A 5,845-nucleotide genomic window follows, 5' to 3' on the forward strand; every position below is an offset into this window, starting at 1 on the left:
CCTTTCTCTCATTCTCACCTAGGGTTAGGGTTTCAACAAGCTTTCTTCAGTAGACTAATTATGTCCATTGATGCAATGGCAGTAAAACTTGCTTCCTCCCTTGCCATAGCGGAGGGGAAGAGGCTTGTGGATTTGCTACCATCTCAAGGGAAGGGGTTGAGACAACTAGAGGTTTTCATAGTAGGTAAATTGCTCTTTGCACAAAAATACAAGTAACGATTTTCTAAGGGGATTTTCGCAACGCCTGGAAGATAAATAGTAAGTATAAGATTAAGAAGGCCGATGGAGATCGAGTTCTCTTTTAGTTCTCTGGTCCAGCTTATAGCTCTTGGGTTTGGAAAGGTGCTCCATGGAGTATCAACAAAGCACCATTAGCATTGGCTGAGTACGACTGGGTCAGCCTTGTGGAGAACGTCCAGTTTAGGGTTTCTTTATATTGGATTACTCTGCAAGGAATACCACCGGCTTTTAGGTGGAACATGACCATGAGGTTGATGGGAAGCACTTTGGGTGAGTTCAAGGAGCTGGATAGGTCGGTGTTTCATTTTGGGGTGCTACGAATTCGGGTTTAAATCGAACTAGTGCGCCCTTTGCTTTTTAAGCGTCAATTCTAGGTTGAGGATAACGTTGAGTTCCTGGTGACGTATGCGTCAATTCAAATATGATAGGCTTTATGGTCATTGTGCAACTTGTGGCTTGGTGAGAATGGTGACGTATGCTGGCCTGCATGCTTGGGACTAATGTTGGAGGTGGTACGTCCTGTACCTAGATTTACTGGTCATTTGGACTGTAAACGATCAAAATTCTTACTTTTACTATTATTTCGAACATTGAGGGGGAACTCCAAAGTTGACTTTTTCTTTAGTTTATTAAGAAGCTTCCTTTAAAAAAAATGTAGAGCACAGTAAACCGAGTCCGTGGACGTGCAACACGTTAAAATCAGAGTTCATGTGAGTAAGTTATGGTCTACAACACTTGGATTTTTATGTTGGAGTTTTCAAAGACTTTCATAAGCGCAGTATGGTATTTTCTCAATCGTGTTTATATAAAGTAGAACCCCATAGCCCTAGGGGGGGCGGCCTTTCTTCTTTGGGTTGTACCTAAAAGAGAGATGTGAGCTGATTTTGACTTGGCCCCAGTCGAAACCCGACTGGTCCATTGTCATCCAGCCACCCGAGACATTGCCACTTACTGGTCGGGAATTGACCGCTAGCATTTTCTCTATTGATCCACGTCCTTCCCTAGCTAAACAAAAATTCAAGCGAGTATCAAGGCAGTGAAACCTATTCGGATGCATGAAAAATGACCCTGTCGGAATACTCTACTCAGGGCACCTCCAGTGGTGATTCCAATTGGGTTTTGTAGCCTTTTTACCGATGATAAAAATCCCCAAGCCTCTTACATCGAATCGTCATGAGTAGAGAGTTAGATCGATGTAAAGTTTTCGGCCAATCCCCACCAAGTCAAGCTTTGGCCCAGGTATGCAAGTTGATCTTTGGGTTATGATGTTCATTTTGGTACAAGCCTTACATCCTAATTTAATAGTCTGATAGGTGGCGTGTGGGCCCCACACTCCCCCACTTTTGGTCTTCTATTTTATTCCATTGTGTAGAGCAGGATATTACGAGTGTGTGGATACAGTTTGTTAGGAATACGTCGAAATTTGGGATTGATAGCAATTTCCGATGTTTTAGAAATTCGATACAAATTTATGTTAATCTAACCGTTAGATTGCTGCAATTTTTCATTTGGTTATTAGAATTATTAAGTTGACGAAACACTTGAAGTTTAAGCTGATTCTGATGCGATTTCAGATCTTCAGGATTTTTGATAAATGATTAAATTAGTGTTTCGGGGTTTCGTTTGAATTCATAATTAGCTAACTATTATCATATTCTGATGAGAGTGTCGGATTTGAATGTTGATTATGGTTTGCAATTTCTTTAGATGTGATCTCATATTTAGTCGGTGATTTTTTATTAATATTTCAGATATGTTTATTTATAATATATGATTTTCGACGATTATTACGAATTTAAACTTGACGATGATTTCGGTTATATGCTTGGGATTGAATTTGGATTATGATTTAAGGATTTTTGGTCATTGTGTGATTGTGGATAATATAATTATTGGTTGGGGCATTTTATGTATGTGAATTTGATAATGATTCGATGGTTGTGTTATGTTGTTCGAGACACTAAGAGAGAGGGAATGGAAAAGTGGTCTTAATTCGTGGTACCAGAAGAGAGGGGATGAACTGATGGCCATTTTTGTTATTCTAGTGGCCAATGTTGTTGATTTGACACCAAGAGAGAGGGGATGAATTGGTAGCGGATATTGTTGCTGTTATTGTGGCACCAGAAGTGAGGGGATGAGCTGGTGCCGTCATGGTTGTTGATTTAAGTTATGTATATTGCGATTGTATGATTTGAATACGCTTTGAACTATATGGATTGATAAATGCCTTAGGATGATGAGAATTATGTTCGTGAAATTATTGTTTGATACATGTTAGTTAATACTTTACTGAAATATTTTATTAATAGAATTGTTGGAATATTGTTTTAAATTATTTGTGGAGCTAGTTGTGTTCATGGGGAACAGGTAGGCTCCAGGAGTTTGAGGTTGGATTCATGCTATTAGAAGGGTATAGTTGTTTTGCAAGTTTGTGTAGTCAATTTTTGGGGAAAGTTCTGCCAAATTCTTGGTAGAATTTCCTCTAAAGTGGGTCTCATAGGGCCACTTCAAATTTCAGGGTGAAATCCAAGCAGGTCCTGTGAGGATGAGACAATGTCTGCATGCGGAGCACAAATGTTCGCCTTGACTGATGATGGGTAGCGGACCAGGATTAACAACTACTGGGATTTTGGTCAATGCCAAACCCTAGTCTTCAAGGCTCAAGTACCTCATTCTATTCCCAATCAATTCTTTTCCTCCTCTCCAATCTACTATAGAAACTAAGGAGGTGTCTTACAATTTGGGAGCTAGATGAACAAATTAGTGTAATCAAGCCTGTGACATGTAAACACAAGATGATGATGATATTACTATTTCTTCAATAAAATTGAGAATGAGTTTGGCTGTGGGGAAGAAAAATCTGGATGTAGAAAATATGGGGTTAGTGCCTGCAAATTTTGGTGATAGTGTACAAGCAAAGAGAAATAGAGGCAAGCTAGTGGGTAATGTTAACAAACTGCTCCATCGTACTGCTTGGAAAAGCAAGGGTCTGAAACCAAAAGACATAATTGAGAAGAAGAAAAAAAATGAGCAAGAAGACTAATCCGATGGTAAGATTGCAAGCAGCTGAAGAAGATACAAGTTCTGACCCTAAGGATCAAGTAGCTGGTTATTTTGTAATTTATTTTTTTGAGTAGGTGAAAATCCTTTTTTAGTAGGAATGGCTTTTAGGAGGTTTATGAGATATTTCTAGTTTTTATTTGTACCACAAATGCATGTTGGCAGGTAAGAACCAGATGAATGATTTTTTTCCTCAGAGTGAGGTTATTTTTGTTGAATTAGGCCCACTTAAAAGCTAGCATCCCTTTAAACTATAATAAGTACCATTGGCTTAGATAGGTTTCTCAAGATTTTTTTGCCGGATTTCTTGTTTAAGCACATCTAGACTCTACCTTGTTCCCGCTATTGATTTTAATGATATCAATATTTCCATTCAAATACACACACACACACAGTCCTTCTTGGATAAGGATGTCCTTACCTTAGCTTAGGAAAGGATTTCAGGTTTTTGACTACTTTTCGATCACATATTCACATCTTAACCATTCAGTTTTTAGGTCCTAATTTATAGATCATCTCTGCAAAATTTCAGCCAAATTGATGATCGTTAAGGCATTCAAAACTGCAATTTACATTAATGAACACGAACAGTTCCGGTTTGACAGATTCGATTCGTTCATTGGTTTAATCGACTTCGATACCTTAATGATCATCAATTTGGCTGAAAATTTGTAGAAGTGATCTATACATTATGACCTAAAAATTGAACGTTTAAGATGTGAATATGTGATTGAAAAGTTGTCAAAAACTGAAAATCCATTCCTAAAGCTAAGGTAAGGATATCCTTACCTAAGAAGGACTGTATACATACATACATACATATATATATAAATATATATATATATATTTATTAGCTTTATTATTCTCCAGGCCACCTAATTTTCTATCCCTAATAAAGCCACTAAAATATAAGAAATATCAATATTTACAAAAATTTTACCACATTTTTAATTTTTATTATTTACGAATATTTACATACATTGAAACGCTATGTCGACGAACAAAAAAATTATTGTCAAATGACCAACAAGCTATTATTGATGAATCACAAAGCTACTACCATTTTTTAGAAAAATTATTGTCATTCGTCGACACTTAGTGATAACAGTTGTTTCTGGTGGCTTTCTCAGGGTACCTCACGTAGAATGCTATACCGCCGGGGTACCGATCCAACTCCTAGTCCTGTACCAATAACACAACGTCAAAGAGATAAACCGTACCGGACGGTTTATACTCCTCCGATGCTAGAGTAAGGTACCAATATACGAATGGACATAGTAATAGTATAATAAAGGAGTTATTACCCTTCAAAAGGTGGTTGTGCTGATGCTTTTGTCACGCCCCTGATTTTTAACACAATTACAAATCGATATACAATCTCATAATATATATGCGTGATCGTTCAGCCATCAATACAAAATACCTGAAAACTTTTTCCCTTTTTAACCAAATACATATTGATGCCCTGAACCCATTATGTCAATATTGACCCACTCCACAGAGTCATATATTACACAAGCTTACGAATTAAATTGCCAACAACAAAATAAGACGTAAATGCTCCTCAGAGCTCACTACAAGCGGAAGTCTTAATAACGGTAAAGTCACAAAATTGACTTCCTACTGTAAAGTTGCTAGCACACTACCTCAGATTCAGCCACGATTTCCTGGTCTACAAGATTAACCCCTACACCGTTTGAATGGTGCACCGAGTTGCCATACAATAAAGCCGGTGAGCTTTTGCAAGTCCGTATGAGTAACTCAAAACCACACAAATCAACTCACTCCAAAACTAAGGAAAACAACTCAATCCTTGATTTCCCATAAATCGTAACATAGAAAGCAACTCACACCTTGATTTCTATCAATCATTAATAAGGAAAACAACTCACACCTTGTCCCCTTAAAAACCGTAAATAAAGAAGCAACTCACACCTTGTTCCTTAAAAACACAACATAGAAAGCAACTCACACCTTGATTTCTATCAACCGTTAATAAGGAAAACAACTCACACCTTGTCCCTTTAAAAACCGTTAATAAGGAAGCGACTCACACCTTGTTCCTTAAAAACACAACATAGAAAGCAACTCACACCTTGTTCCTTAAAAACAAAACCTAGAAAGCAACTCACACCTTGATTTCTGTTAATCGTTAATAAGGAAAACAACTCACACATTGTCCCCTTAAAAACCGTTAATAAGGAAACAACTCACACCTTGTTCCTTAAAAACACGTAATCTCATGAGTTAGATATAACATCGCACCGTTACCCCATGAATTACAGTGGTAGACAGACTAGAGCTCTAACTGAATTCGTAACCACTCGTCCGGCCAAAGACATGATTTCCTGATATTCTGCCCAAGGTCATAGACCTTCATTCCTCGAACTTTTCAGTCCCTTGGAATAAAACATTAAAGGAGTCGAACTGGACCAAAAATGTTAAATCAAATCAAACGGAGAAATCATAATCTGTGACTCTCAAATCCTCAGACCACCGGTCATTAGATTAAAAAATTTAAAATGGTCATACCAGACCTGAAAAT

This window comes from Rosa chinensis, chromosome 4 (assembly GCF_002994745.2).
Source record: "Rosa chinensis cultivar Old Blush chromosome 4, RchiOBHm-V2, whole genome shotgun sequence".
Classification (NCBI taxonomy): Eukaryota; Viridiplantae; Streptophyta; class Magnoliopsida; order Rosales; family Rosaceae; genus Rosa; species Rosa chinensis.